Genomic DNA, 15,589 nt, shown 5'->3' with positions numbered 1-15,589 from the left:
GCAGGAGCAACTGAGGGTTATAATTTTTAAAAATTTCTTCAAGCTGGAGAAAAATATTTGAAAACCTTTGAATCAATCATGAATATTTTGAATAGATATGTTGTTTCAAGATTTTATACAAATCAAATATGAACCAAAGAATCTGACTGTAAAAAACGAAACGTGCCTTTGGATAAATCAGCTGGTCAAATAACAGATATTAACTCTCCCTGGAAACCTTACCCCACTTGTACTTGCTTTTAAGGAATTCATTGTCAGAGCATTTTGCAAAGAGAATTTATGGCAGAGTAGAAAGGTTCCTTGCAAATTTAATTTGAATAACTGAAACTGTTCTTGTCATGTGGCCAAAAACCTGCTTTTACCATGTCATTTGAAAACAAGGGGCTCTGCCACCAGTTACACATGCAGTTACAGGCAAAGTTGGTATGGATAAAACTTACAGATACTGATCTGCTGTTGAGAATTATAGAAACTGCTATCTTCATTTCCATAAGAATTCCACATTTTTCTCTGATTACTTTTGTTTTATAACTTGACCAAAAATATTGCTCCAAGTTGAAAATTTATTTTAATTTATAGGACAGGGGAAAAGAGCTCTGTTCTTTTATTAAAACAATCTTGAGTCTGTCATGGCTCAAAAATAAATTTTGTAAAATGAGATTTTACTGTTTTTTTAAGAATGTGATACATTTGCTACTTTGGCGATTGAGCGAGTGAACATATTTTCAGGGCTTGATGGTTGTCTGAAGTCTGATAATTTTCAGCCTCCCTGAACAGCAATTTTGTCTGCAGCAGGCAATGTCCTTCGTGAGACTGCTCCCACCCAGCTGAGAAACCATCATCCCTTTTCCAACCCATGGGATCTCCATGCAGGCTGCTTTGCAGTAACAGAGAAGCGACTGAGTAAGAGGGAAGACTGGCACACTCAGCTCCCCTTGAAGCTGGACCTGGCTGACCTGCTACCTCTTTTGGTGTAGCAGACATTAATCAAGACAGCAGGATTAGATGGGAGCAATTTTGTTGACGTGGCTTTCCATCTCTGGAAGTGCCCTTTGTGCTCCTTCCCGGGACAGACATGGGCATGGCAGAGAGATGGGTCGGACACAGGAGATCCAGGCAGAAACCTCAACTGAACCTTGCAGAAAAATCAAATTAATTTTTTTTTCTACGAAAAGTAGAAACAAAAGGAAAAGCGACAGAGTGAGATCATTATGGCTAATTCTCTTCTAAATACCCAGGCCAATTCAGATAATGTTATAGCAATGGTCATATTGAAGCAATTTTTAAGTAACCTTTCCCACCTGCTTCTGCACAACCTTATCACTGTTTTTCCAACACAAGAAAGCAAAACTCCCACCAATCCTTCAAGCAGTGCACAGGGCTTGCAGTGTTCTCCAACAGCAGAACCCTTGAGCACTCTCGGCAAGTGAAGGGCTCTGCTTCGCCTTTTGAGGTACAACTTCATAGTTGTGTGCTACACAGGTTTTAAAAAACATTTTTAAAAACCACACTGCTGGCAAAAAACCACATGAAGTGAAAACATCTCTTTAAAATGTATTTTTAAGCAGTTTCCTCACACAGTGGAGCCCATTGAGTATACAAATGGCTAGTTGTAAGTAACTGGGAGACTCAAAGCTGTGGAGTAGATCAACTGCCCACAGGCAAGGGATATCCAAAGCCAAACTTTCATTAGGTGCATTTAAAAACTTTACAAATTTGAAAACTAGAACCAGTCTTTGTCATATCAGTGGCCCAATGCAGCTGTTAAGTTCTGGAAGTCTAATTTGAATCTGCTCCGTAGTGAGAACAGGTCCAAACACTTTTCCATAGTAGCAAAGGAGGTGGACACTGAAATTCCTGAAACACTGAGACCAGAGGAGAGCTCAGGAGAGCAGCAAGAGTGAGATATTTGTGCAGCCTGCCATGTGGGGAAAGCCTAAGGGACTAGGGAAATTCAGGCTGATGAAGAGTTGAGGGGAGTAAGAAAATATATCTAGATGTAGAAAGGAAGGGAGGAACCAGTTAATCTCATTAATCTACAGGGCCTGAAGAATAAGTAATAGAGTTTGGATTACAAGTGTTACAATAATATGCAAAACATATTCTGTTACAAAGACTAAGAGGAGAAAGTGTTGTCAGGACATGGGACCAAAGTGCAAAGGGCTTGATTTATTTTCTAGCTGTGCTGTAGATTTCAATCATGTCTTCATCTCTCTCATAACTGAAGGAGATTCCAGGAGGATCAACGAGTTAATATTGATGTATGCAAGTCATAGTAGAAATAGAGATTGAGTTTAGGTCAAATTCAATTTTATGCCTATATAACCACAACTACAAAACCCCCTTGTTCTTTCTTTACAGTAAAGGCCATATAAGAAAGACACACTATCAGATAAACCAATTCTTGTGTACAACCTATTCACAAGTCCTTCCTAGAAAGACAGCATTTTGCAGGGTTATTATATAATTTTTGGTTCTCTGACTTAGTAGCCAAAATTAAGGAACAGTTTAAATGATGTTCTAAAATATTTCAACTCTTCTATATGAGAGAAAAAATATTTTGCTTTGCTCAGTATGAAATATTCCTTTTGGTCACTTCTAAAAGAAGTGCATGAGACTAAAGTTGCAGGAAGGGAGAAGGGGCCAACATTTTTAGCTGTGGAAGTCCTTACATGCAAGGGTCCAGCATCCCAAGGCAAGGAAACTGCCAATTTTTCTTACTGGCACAGTTCCACTTTTTATGTTTGTATTTATAGTTTTTGCTTAGGGTAAGGTGTTCCACCTTTGGAATCAGTGTTCTCCCCACCAGCCTCAGGACAGGTGTCCACCTGCCACTCCTGGCTACATGGTGTGGCAGCATGCCATGCAAAGAGCAGTGTCAGAACAAAGATGTACTGGAGCCCCTACTTGGAAACACAACACTACTATGTCAGAGCCATGTCAGGGACTGGCATGGTGTTACCCTCTCAGGCAGGTATGAACTTGAGTTCAATTCAGCTCATAAGAGTGTCCTGGCTGTTGACTAAAAGGGGAACAAGATCATCACCCTCTATTTAGGCTGTCTGGCAAAGCTCACTTTCCTGCTCCCAAAAATAATTTTACTGAAATTGTTCATTGAACTGAACTATTCAGCTGGAGTTAGCTAGTAGAATCAGTCCAGCCAAAGTCAGGGATGCTGATTTATTTTGCCCAACAACTGAAAATCAGCAAAAGTAAGGAATATCACAGTTCATTATCATTATGACTTATACACGCAACTTGGAGAAAAGGCTACAGAACAGAAAGAGGAGTTCTTTTAAGAAGGGTAGTTAACCCTCAGAGCAGGTCAGATAGGAATGGGGTAGTCTCAGTGACTTCTAGCCTTTAAGTCATGATCGTCTGTCTTTCTGAAATGCAGGCTATAATTCAAGCAGAAGTTAAAGGCTCCATGCCCAAATTATTGGGTAATGTTTGATGAATTGTGCTGTGCAGGTTAGAGTATGTACCCCCGGTGTTCCATTATGGCCTTAACACTCCCAACAGCAGGTGACATGAAAGTCAAGAGTATAACTGTGACCATGAGCAGCTTTACTCTTAGCATTGCATTTGATGTGTCACACTGAAGGCTTCCTATGAACAGGAATTCACTGAAAAAGCTGGTTCTGGTTTCATTTATATGTTGAATTAGTTGAAGAAAATTGTATGATTATTCATTTTCCATTCACTCTCTGAACTCTCACTATCATTTTAACTTGAGTGACTTTGAATGAGCTTGAGCTCTATTGAAATGGAGCGTGCAGAGATAAGAACATCAGCAGACAGGCTCACACTTAAATTACAATGTGAATTAAAATCTGGCTTGTTGTTCTGCTTCCAGGATGAATGCAAACAAAATCACTTGAGGCACCACAGAACCCTAAACGGTGTACATTTTAATTGTTAATTCCCCCAGACATCCTGTTGGCTCTGTAGGCAATGCTCTAACTGCCAATAAGAAGTGAATTGGCAATAAATAAAGATACATGATTCTGGGATTTCAGCTAATTCCAGCCAGTCTGTGGAGATGACAGAAGTTTGAAACCTCTGATCACTTAAGAAGCTGGTTATAGCCAGACCTAGTGGAAAAGGAGCATGGGTCAACTGCTCCATGTTGTGGCCCCAAACTGAGCAGATTATTATGAAATATCATTCACTGTTGCTCAGCTGGTGTTTCAGGGCATGCCTGATCCTGAGTTTACTAGTATGGTTTGGCTAAATCTGAATGCCCTGAAGTTGCTTGATTCTACTTCCTGGCCAATTTGCTCTATGGATCTGGTGCAGTGCAGAGGCTGTCTTGGCCACTTCTTATGGCAGTGTCCAGTAGAGAACTTCTGGCCCCAAACTGGAGTGAGTCAGTACGGAAGTTGTCTTTGCACATGTGAGCCTGACTCATCTTCCAATTACTGAGGAAATGGTTTTATCCAGGGAATAACCTACACCATCAAGGCCTTTTCACAAAAGATGCTTTCCTCAGTGTCGTTCCTAGAAAACCATTCAAACACACTCTCAAAACCAAGATGGGTTAATCTCTTAGAAAGCAAGATTATGGCATTGTGTGGAGAGCTTGCAGGCTCAGGAACACGCATTTTCCAGTGGAGCTGCCAGGCTGCAGATGAAAATGTGAAATGCTAAGCAGGGAATTTCAACAGAGACTGTCCCCTAGAGAGGGGTCTGAAATCCTACCAGCAGTCAGGGAGGGGTTAGTCTAAAGCAGGCTAACTATCCCCTCCAGATGACCAAGCAGAGAGAAACCTTACCGCCCTGCACTCTAACCTCTGCCAGTCCCACAGCCGGAGCAGAGGGCAGCTTGTCCTCCAGTATACTGGCACTTCCAAGACTGCTTCTGCTCCCCGCCTAGAAGGCATGCAGTATTTACTGTGAAGAAGAGGGTCAATACAAAATACAAAATAAAAGAAATTTCTCTGGGGAAAAGGAATGATCAATGAAACTGTTGCTTCTGTGGTGCAGCTGCTGGATCCTGTGGGATATCAATGAACAGCCCTTTGTGGATTAGTAGAAAGAGCCAGCACTGTTGTGTTATCAAGATAAAACTATTCAGGTGTGAATTTACCATTCCCTTAAGACACAAAAAACTCTTGACAGCAACTTCTGAGCACATCCTATTCTTCTTTCCTCCTCAGAACTGTGGTAGAAAAACAGTTTATTGATCTCTGCTAAGAAATCAAATGTTGTTATAACTCTGAAGGGTGTCCAGTTACAGAGAAAATCGGTGGTAATCGGAAGCTTCGTGCAGACCTCGCATGACCCTGCTCATTCCAGCACAGAAAACTGTTTTTGTCTCACTTCGAAAGAAACCAGACAAACCCTGTGAGGTTACTTATAATCCTGACACCGCTCTCAGATTTGCCATATGCTGGGAACATGCCTTCTTGCCTATTTACAGTATATATCTGAAGGACTTTGTTACAGCCCTGATATTTGGCATATCTTAAGCCTATTTAGAACATCAACACCATCAATCACTTGGTACGGGGCCGAGCAGCTGGATGAACCTTGGCTATCATGTGAAGGCTATTTGTCATCTGGGCAAGTCTGTTTGGCGCATAACACTCCAGTCCCAGAACAATTTTCCCTCTCTGAAAATATTCTCTTTGATTCAGGAAGCACGTGATTAATAACAAACAAGGACTTAAAGATGGAGGTCAAGGCTGAAACCTTAACCAAACAAGTGCATTGCTTATTAATGTTTGCCTCAGTCTTCAGATATTCCCTTGAAGAGCACCATTGGTGGAGAGACGCAAAACTGTTTCTAAATAACATGAGATTTGAGAGATCTGCTTGACCATTGCCACCACAGAGGTTTTTCTCAACTGTGACAATGCTGTTTGTACAAACTGGTAGCCAGACAAGAAATTGCTAGTAGGAACCCACATTTAGGATGAACTGTGCACACATTACATTCCCATTCTCACTAAGACAACTAATACTCAGCACGTCTGACATTTAGGCAATTAGCACTCTCTTTAAAATAAGAAATATTAGCTGACATATCTTAACCATCTGTGTGAGCCAAAATAAGAGCAAGGGAGTTTACATAAACAGTCTTAGCATGTTTAACAAGCATGTAGCTAACAATTTAATTTTTTAATCCTCAACAATAGAGACTACTGGATATAAGCAAGTGCTGCATCATTTATGCCTATGCTGTTAATGAAAGACTAGTAATTAGTGGGTGACTAAACTTCAAAAGAACATGTTTCTTCAATACATGGTGTTGTAAAAGACAGATTCTCCCCAGCCATCTGCAGAGCCGGAAGGAAAAGGGAAGAGAAAAATATTTTGAAACTTTGCCTTATCAATTAAAGTATTTTGTTAATATCTTCAGCACCACTTCTTAACCTCTCTTCACCACTTATCTCCCCATCTTTTCTGTTTTTGTTAGTTACCTAATCTTGTTTAGAATGTAAATAGAGAAGTTTTGTGTCACTGTATTTTTATAAACAGATTCCAACATAACACAGTGTAACCTAACATCTGACTCGCTGTGAGGTTTGCTGGGTACGAGGCATAGGCAATGCTTGTGCTTACAGGGATGAGCCTGTTAAGCAGTGACAATGCATGCAACACCCAAATTTGTTAAGCAGTCATTGTTACTAAAGCAGGGTGAGTGACCTTGTCATATTTAACAGTTCTGAGCAGACACAGCAGTGGAGTTCCTGAGGGCAAAACCAGAATTTCCATCAGTGATGTAACAATACACTGACATAATTAACCCCTTTTCCACTTCCAATGGCTTGAATAACTGCACAGTCGAGCTGGCAAACTCCCGATGCCTAGAACTTGTGCAGCCGGGATTTGTACAAACAAAAACCAAAACAGAAGTTGTAAGCAGTCTGTCTCATTTCTGAACAAGTGCAGCATTCAGAGGGGAGTGTGGCTCTAGCCCGACAGTGGTCACGCTAGCATGGATGCCACCACCTCCATCTTCCTGCACTGCTAGAACAGCAGCAACAGACACAATAGGTACAAGTCATGGCAAGAAGCAACCCAAGGGTTTGGCAAAAAGATGCTCATTTCTAACTGCTTTTCACATGGAGCTGAAAACCCTAGGGAATGAAGAGTGAAATATCTTGTTTACAGTTAAATTCCTGATCCACGTAACTAAGCAACACAGCACTGTGTCTCCATAAAATGGAAGCAAAGTTAATTTTTTAACAATGCTACATTACCTTTGTACATCTTGTTCCTGCTCTCCCTCAGGGTCTTACATGAATGAATCAGAAAATTGCTCCCTTATGTTAGGCTTGTGTCTGCACCTGCATTAAATTCATGTCAGAGAGGGGTGGAGGAGGCAAATGTTGGGAGCACCAATAGCATGGTACTCTTGGATTTCAACTCAGCCGGTCCAACATGACAATTGCCTTTAATAGCTGTTCAAGGCACTACAAGAAATGAGCCTTGCACCAGTGGTGGTCCCTTCAGATTAAAAAAAAAAAAGGAAAAAAAGAGAAGAATAAAACTAATCTGGGATCTTGTTTAGTTCAATGCCTGTCTCCCATGTGGCTGGTCATCTTCCTGCAACCTGTCGTGGAAGCAGAGTCCGCGCAAATGGGAATTAATTATGTTTACAACATTTTTGTAAATAGAAGTACTTTCTGTGCACCAGGCTAATATTTTTGATGGTAGAAAACTGGAGTTTCCAGCCATTGTATCTGGGGCCTGTGGCTGTCTCAGCACTGGATTCCTGGACCAGTGCCCACAGCCCTGGTCTGGCTTTGGGCCAAATCCGGAGCTGAAAGGGGCTGTTCTCTGGTTCTGGTTTTGGATGTCGCTTCCGTGATTTTGGCACAGGCAAATCAGAATGCAAGCTCAGCCTTGAACCCCAGCATTAGGCTAAACCTAATACGAAAAGTCAGCCTGCTTCACATTACTCCTGCTGGTTAATTCCAGCTGTTAAACTTCTCCCCCCACTACCGAGCCAGAGAGTGTTTTGTTGACAAATTTGCCATGCATTTCAAGGAAAGCAGAACCTGGCCCAGGCTTTGGGGTTATATATTTTTTTTCCACTGCAGGAAATGGAAGTGTTGGCAAAAATATTTGCCGTTGTTTAGGATAAGTGAGTGTTTGGACGTATCCAGTTTTAAGCGGTCTGCTTAGTCTGATACTCTTGATATATGAGACAGCAAAGAAATATGTCTAGGAGTCTTGGAATGAGGCATCTTTTTTATAAGATGAGTGAAATACACATGAGGATGAAATATTACTTGCATATTACCACCAAAGCCGGTCAAAATTCACTCAATTGACTCCAGATGTGGGTTTCTTCGGCAATTTTAAAGTTAGCACTACTGTAACTAGGTGTGAGGCCAAGGCAAACTACTCTAGTGCTTTATAGCACTTGGAAGCTACAGTAGTCAAATCAAAATATGTTACAAGAGAATCAGTTTCTTTAAGCTTAACAGCAGGAAGGATTTAATATACTGAATACAGCCAACCCATCTTCATTTGAAGGAACATAAAATAAATCCTTACCACATTTGTGACTTATTATTTGCATAAAGGACCCAGTTCAAGAAGCACATCCATGACATTACTCATGCAAGTAGGGCCCTACAACTCCTCACTACCTTTTATTTGTTTCATTTCATTTCATTTCATTTCATTTCATCATTTCATTTCATTTCATTTCATTTCCATGAGATTACAACTATGCTGAAGGTGAGCATGCACCTCCATGCTCTGCTGATGCAGGTCAGTCATCTGAATATTCAAAGCTACTTTTCAGCACTTATTAAGTGCTTAATGAAAGATATTAATTCTACTTTTTTTTCTCTTCTGTCTGCTTATTCTCCTTGCAATTAGGCACTCTGTGTAAAAAGCTTCACAAAGGAATCCACTGTAGCCCCCGCTAGCAAGATATTTGACTCATCCTACAGTGATGGCACTGAGTCTTTTAGCATCTTAGCTATTCACTAACCACTTATAGTTACACTGACACAGAACATTTCATTTACTGCCTTCACTTATTTCATTATTAAACTGTGAGAGTGATCCCATCACACAAGGTGAGGAGCCTCTTCAGTGCTTTCCTAATGAACAGCTGACGCTGTCCTGCACTCCAGCCCAGCCCACGTTGCTGGAGTTTAAATGGCCAATGCCCATCATCTGCCATGCTCAAGGCAGAGAGGGTTTCCATAGGAACAGATATTCAGATAATCCTAGATCCACCAACACCACTGTGGTGATAAAAGGGCAACATTTCCCCTGCAGTTTCAGCCAGTTTGGCTTTTTCCACTGCAAGGCTGGTAAGACCTTACACTAAAAGGCCCAGGTCCTGGAGCAAAGAGGTTGCCACCTTTTATGAAGTTGATTTTGTCTGCTTTTTTATACATGTTAATACAGGAGGACCCTTGGAAATATGACCCCAGCGCACCCTAAAAAATAAGAAACTGGAAGAGAAAGTGATTTATTTTAAAGTAAGAACCTCGCTCTGTGCAAACCAGCCTCCTGACTTTTAATACTGGCCATATTGCAGTCATGCTAGGCTGAAATGACAGACATGCTCCACTTTTACCATGGAAAAAAACTTTCCCTGACTGCAAAGGAAGAAGTAAGATTTGCCACAAAATTGCATACCAATCTAAGTGTTTAAGACTTTTTCTAAACCACTCAAAACCAGCTCCTGTCTGTCTGACGTTTCTAATGTGGGCATTTTGCAAGAGGATAATTTTAATATATAATTTGAGGTGGTCAAGTAAGTCTCTTTTACTATATTTCATGTAGCAAAGGCTTAAAAATAAAACCTGAGGTAATTTAGGGGTTTTGACTGACCTTCTGTTGAAATAGTTTTATCAGAAAACTGCCTTAATATGTGTTGGTGATGTAAGGACATATCCTCAGCTGGCAAAAATCTGTTTGTAGCTCCACACATGGCAGGGGGGCTTTGCCAAGACACAATAATCTCATGCAAATTTCCCCTGATGATTTTAAAACTCTTTAGTTCTTTAATAAACCATCACGTTGATAAAAGTTTAGCAGAGATATGAGTAGCATGGAAAAGAAAAAAAATGACACTAAAATAGGAGAAAATATTTTACACTTAAGAACCCTTGGCATGCTACACAGTACTATTTGATTAAGTGAAGTTGTAATACAGAGACAAAGATTAATCACACAAAAGAGGAACATAATTAATTGCAAAAGCTAAGGGAGAATTTCAAGAAAGAATGCATCCTTTCATTTAGCCTACAAAAATACAATTAGTAATTATTACTGATTTCCTGGAAAAAGTCCAGAGCAGAATTAAAATTATCTTGAGTCACAGGGAAGTTCATTGGTCCATGGGGACAGACATGCTGGGCTGAGGGAAGCTTATATTTGTTCAGCAAACTTCTTGTTTTTAAAATGATCTGTGCTGAATTACATATCAGGACACCCATGAGTGGGTCTGTGCCAGGACTGGGGAACTCTTATTTTTAAATGCCCATTATCTATTTTAAATAAAAAGTAAATCGGATTTCTGCCTGAAAATTTTGTAAGAGCTGCTGTTACAAGTAATACTTAAAGGTCATTGTAATCCAGAAAAATCATTACAAGCAATCAGAAAAGCCATGAGCAGATCAATTTTATCTAAATTACTTTAGCTCACTTGGGGCAAATTGACGCATTTCAGAGGAGCAATATCCTTTAAAAATCTATCTACCTGGGATCATCTGATCAGCCTTCACATTTGTTCCAGGCTCCATATACATGAATTCTGTTCAGCCACAGGCAGCAAAGCAAAACTTGTAGTTGATGTTACCCATGCAGGGGTCTTGTTTCGTTCCTCCTTTCCTGGGACAGAAACAGCTCCTGCACAGGAGCTGCTGCCTCTGCAGGGATGTGGGAGGATGCCACAAACACAGAATCCCCACACATCTGAAACACAGCTTTTTAAAGACAAAAACCTCTTACAAAAGCATTTGGCTGTCTATCTCCACACTTGTTTGCAGCCTTTACTTCCGCAGGATCTATTCAGCAGCCCCTGGCATCAGCAGACAGTTTTCCAGTCAACTTTGATAGGAACTGAATCATACTGTAATGATGTGCCTGAGAATGACCAGCAAATTGTCCAGCCTAGCATCTCAGTTTCATGCAAAATGCTCAGGATGACACATTATTTTCTGTGGAAATTAGTGGGGAAAAGTCAATAGACGTCAGCTACAAATCTGGTCAGGCAGTTTCCAAGTGCATGGAATATGCCTACAGAACCACACTGGTGTAAACACCAACAGATTCAGATAAAAAAGCAGTTAGTGCGGGTACACTGAGATTGCAATGAAATGAACCCAATTGCCTGGACTTTCAAGCCAAGCTGTGAGTTATCTTCCAGGCTTGCTTCAGACACTGTCTACCTTCAAAGGCACTCCAAGACAATTCTGTTTCTAATGGTATATCTCTATTACACTATTAAAAAAGAAATTAGTGCCCAACTTGATCCTAAATTGATATTGAAGCTTGGCCCACTGGTTACAGAGCTAGACTGTGGTCCATAGCCCTGATGTTCTGCTGCTGACTGAGAGATGCCCTCTGCTTGAGAGATCCTCGATGGGAGCAGAGCTAGCACAGTCAGATGTGTGTCATTGATTCCCACGCAGACCAGCAGAAGGGACCGGTAGGGGAGAAAAGGGAGCAGGAACAAATTATTCTGGGGGCTATACCCTCTGGGTAAACATGGCATAGGACAAGCCCCAAAACCTGGCAACCACGAACACCTCCATGCGCGCCTCTTCCACTGAGTGGAGTCCAGTTTTGTGTTACCCAAAATTCTTTGGCTACAATATTTTATTTCACTGTAGCCAAGTGTCTTCTTTTGCTTGCTTTCTATGCTGGTGTTGAATACAGGAACAATTTGTACGTCTTCTGTGGCTCATGAAAGCAAAGACAACCCATTATATTTAAAGTTCCAAGACCACAAGTCTCTCCAGAAGGATGTTGTTCTGGAAGATCAAAATTGATGTAATTCTTTTTTTCAGGTGAAGAACAGATGTTGAAGTTGTAAAGTCATCTTAGCAAATGCCTACGTGAAGTGGCACTGATGAAAACATGGAAGTATTGAGCAGTGAACCGCTTCATGTAGAAATTGTCAGGGAGATTCCTGTACTTACAGGGAGGTGGACTGGGTGTTCTAATAGATCTTTTCCATCTCAGTTTTTTATCACTATGATTCATGCTAATTGTTAGTGGGAAATCACTTAGTGTCAGTAATAGAAGTGACACATTCATTTCTTTTTAATCATTGCACATATATTGTATTTGAGGTGAAAGAAAGAGTTTATTTCTTTTCTCCTTTCCCCAGAAACATGTTTGGATTTCATGCATAAATAGTCTTTCTTCCCTTAATCTGATTCACATGACAGTATGCATTTGCATAAAGCTTCTTCTTGGGAAAACCATTCAAACCTTTATCTAGAGAGAGTAGACATGTCGCAGAATTATGTCCTGCTTTACAAGACAGCTTCTTTTTTTCTTTTTTCTGATGCATTATTTGTAGCATATGCTAATTTATTATAATGGTTATTAAGAGCACAAGGCCTTGCCTTTCAGCTTTCTGCATTTCCCCAGGCATACTCTAACATTCCTCTCTTTTCAGCTGTGCTCATCTTCTCCTGTCAGGAAGTAAAGAACAATTAATACATACTGCAGATAAAAATGTTCACACCAACCCACTCATTATTTGTTGTGGCTACAGCTCCAGTGTGCTTTGTGCTTTCTAGACATCCAAGCTGGATCTGCCCCAGCAAGAACGTGAACTGTAACATACCATAGCTCATTTTTACCATACCACCTGTGGTTGGTCAAAGGGACAATATTATATTTTAGCCTAAAATCTATTTCTGGGCCAAATAAAGCTCAGATTCAGACCTGGCACTGTAACTTCTTCCCATCTCTGCTTCAGAGATACTCACCAGTTGAGAGGGGGTGAGGAGTTAAGTTAGGATAGCAATTGCTCCTGCTTGCTTTCTGCCATCTTGAGTTAAAATCTTACACCTGGTTGCTCTACTCAGGAGCCGTCTAGATCAGGAGTGAAGAACAGTGTCCCTTTTAACTTCAAACACAGCCAGTTCTCTAACCAAGAAGGAAGGTTTCAAACTCCCATCCTACCTCCTTCCTAAATTCTATGTGAAAAAGCTCCTGCCTGGGGGGGAGCCCATTCTCTAAAGCTTTGAGCTGCTGTTAAGTCAACAGACTCATACTGGGGTAAAGCTAAGGCCTGACTCTCTGGCTTCCATTTTGGCCCCTTTTTAGTTCTGGGATTCAGAGCAATTTCATTCTGAACTTTGACGAGATGTAGTGCACGTAATAGCTCATTTTTGTTGCTATGTAACTGAAGAAAAAGAGATCCAGTCTATGCAATCTCAGTTTTGAAAAAGTGTAACCTAGATATATATTAATAATCTAGATATAAATTATTATAGATTATATATAGATTACATATATTATTATACTCTTTATAATCTAGATATATTTTATGGCTTTTAATAGATGATAAAATTGCACTAGACATTTTTATGAAATCAAGTTTCTTTTGTCCCAATCCTGAAATAAAAGTTTGAACAGAGCCAGTATCAATATTTTTCCTCTTGATAAAATATTGTATGTTTTAGAAAGCCAAAATCTATAAAAAAATTCACTCAGATGTTACTTTCCATGGAGTCACAAAGTCTCAAGTTGAAACAATATTTACTATCATAACTGAATTTTAAAGTGTCTTCTTGGGAAAGAAAAGTATAGATAGATATTATATCAACATTAAATCAACAGTTAGAGTAAGAATAGATTAACATCCATTCAAGAGAGAGCTGGAATTGTGTCGAAGGGTTTGGTGACACCATAAGCCACAAAAGCACAAGTCAATTATCTTCTCCTATGGCAAGATTTTGAGTTTGCAGCTCAGCTGAAGTGTATCTTGGTGAACTAACAGAGCGATAAACATAGCAATACATCACTTTGTGCATGTTTAGATACCCGCAAAAAATAATTTCAAAGCATTCAGAGGGATGCAGGTAGGGACTTTCCAGTGAAATGAATGAAGGTAACACTCTAAATCCAATCGTCAGTATACTAAAATCACAGTTATTTTTATATCAATTATCTCTCTGAGATAATTTGTAACAGCAATGATTTCCAGAATGGGGCCCTGTACTTTCAAAATGCAGCAACAGTTCTTAATTATCAGGCATATTTAAAGTGCATGCAAACTAAAGAAGGTGAAGGTTAAATATTATGTTCAAAATTTAGTAATTGGGAAATGAATCCTTTAAAGAGGCAGAAATGATTCAGTGGGAGGTAAGTATTGTCCTTCTGCTGCTCAGTGCAACCTTTCCATTCCTAATTATTCCATGTTGAGTAATATGTTACAAAAAGGAGAAACTATTATGTATGTGCGGATCCAATTAATTTCTTAAGGAAAGCTGTTTGTCTCATCTCCAAACAAGGGCTTTCTTAAGGAAAGGAGAGGTAAGGTAAATCAGAGAATTCCTCCATTATGAATAAATAGCCATTGAAGTTTACAATTCAGAATCACTTTGGTCCTCAACATACTGCGGTACTGAGATATATCTCTGTGGCTGATGGAGATAACCACCCACAGGAAGACTTCATTTTGCTTTTTGGAACTGGAGAGCTGTCATTACTACAAAACAACCACAATGCTGTGCTGCTTGGACAGACCTAATGGTCTGTCTGTGATCAGGTTATTCTGCTCAGCAAAGAGAGACACAAACACACACGTTTTGAAAGAGCAAGCACTCACAGCACTTACCACACTTCCAGCTGCCTTACACCCCATGGATCTTCCACTCTTTGATGAACCTGGGGGTTCATTTGAGGCCTGCAGTGTATTCTGTCATACACTTGCTTGCACAGCAGGCACAGATTCCTCAGTAAGGAGTTCTCCCCTGCATTCTCACAGTCCTGTTCTAACTTAATCCAAGTCCTAAAGAGAAATTAGATGAAGGAAAGAGAGGAAAAATTCACCAGAAGGGGAACTCTTGATAAGCATACTTCAAACATATTCCTTTGTATCTCCTGTAGTGAATCATGTGCCCAGCCCTTACATATAAAGAGCTCTCTTATTATAAGCAAGCAGCTTTCCCATGGGAGCGGGGCATGCACTAAGGCTCAGGTTGGATTTCACGCCATCCACTTGAATTTCTCTCCTGTTTTTCTTGTCACTACAGACTGCACAACTGAAGAAGATGATGTACAGGCAAGAGAGTGCCAAAGAAAGGAAGAGCTACTGGAGGTAACCCCTTTTTCTTCCATCAAGCTGGATCTGCAAATAATCTGCACAAATTCCATTTAAGGGATCTATGTCTACATGTTGTTCTCAGTCTTTCTACAATGCTTATTCCACAGGGTAAGATCCTGTGGTTGAGAGACATCTAGGAGATGGTGACAACATCAGGCTATCCCTAAATTTTTGTTTTATCACTATATATTCCTCTCTATCCTTTGTTATTAATTTATTGTCAAATTTGGAAAAAAAAGAAATACCTGAACTAAAAGACAAGATTCTCAGTTTAAGAGTTCAACTAGTCCCTTAATGGGACTGAAATATACCACATCC

The 15,589-nt window shown here is 40.1% G+C and overlaps 1 long non-coding RNA gene across 1 annotated transcript in view; it reads left to right on the top strand.

Annotated features, from left to right (window-relative positions):
• The window catches only part of LOC108445447, a 102,055-nt gene that overhangs the window by 79,652 nt on the left and 6,814 nt on the right, over positions 1-15,589 (top strand). The window contains exon 2 of the long non-coding RNA XR_001860299.1: positions 15,201-15,265. This is a non-coding gene — a long non-coding RNA (uncharacterized LOC108445447). The remainder of the gene's footprint in view (positions 1-15,200; positions 15,266-15,589) is intronic.

This window comes from Corvus brachyrhynchos, unplaced genomic scaffold (assembly GCF_000691975.1).
Source record: "Corvus brachyrhynchos isolate BGI_N302 unplaced genomic scaffold, ASM69197v1 scaffold142, whole genome shotgun sequence".
NCBI classification, from domain to species: Eukaryota; Metazoa; Chordata; class Aves; order Passeriformes; family Corvidae; genus Corvus; species Corvus brachyrhynchos.
This window is presented reverse-complemented; position numbering and strand designations above follow the sequence as displayed.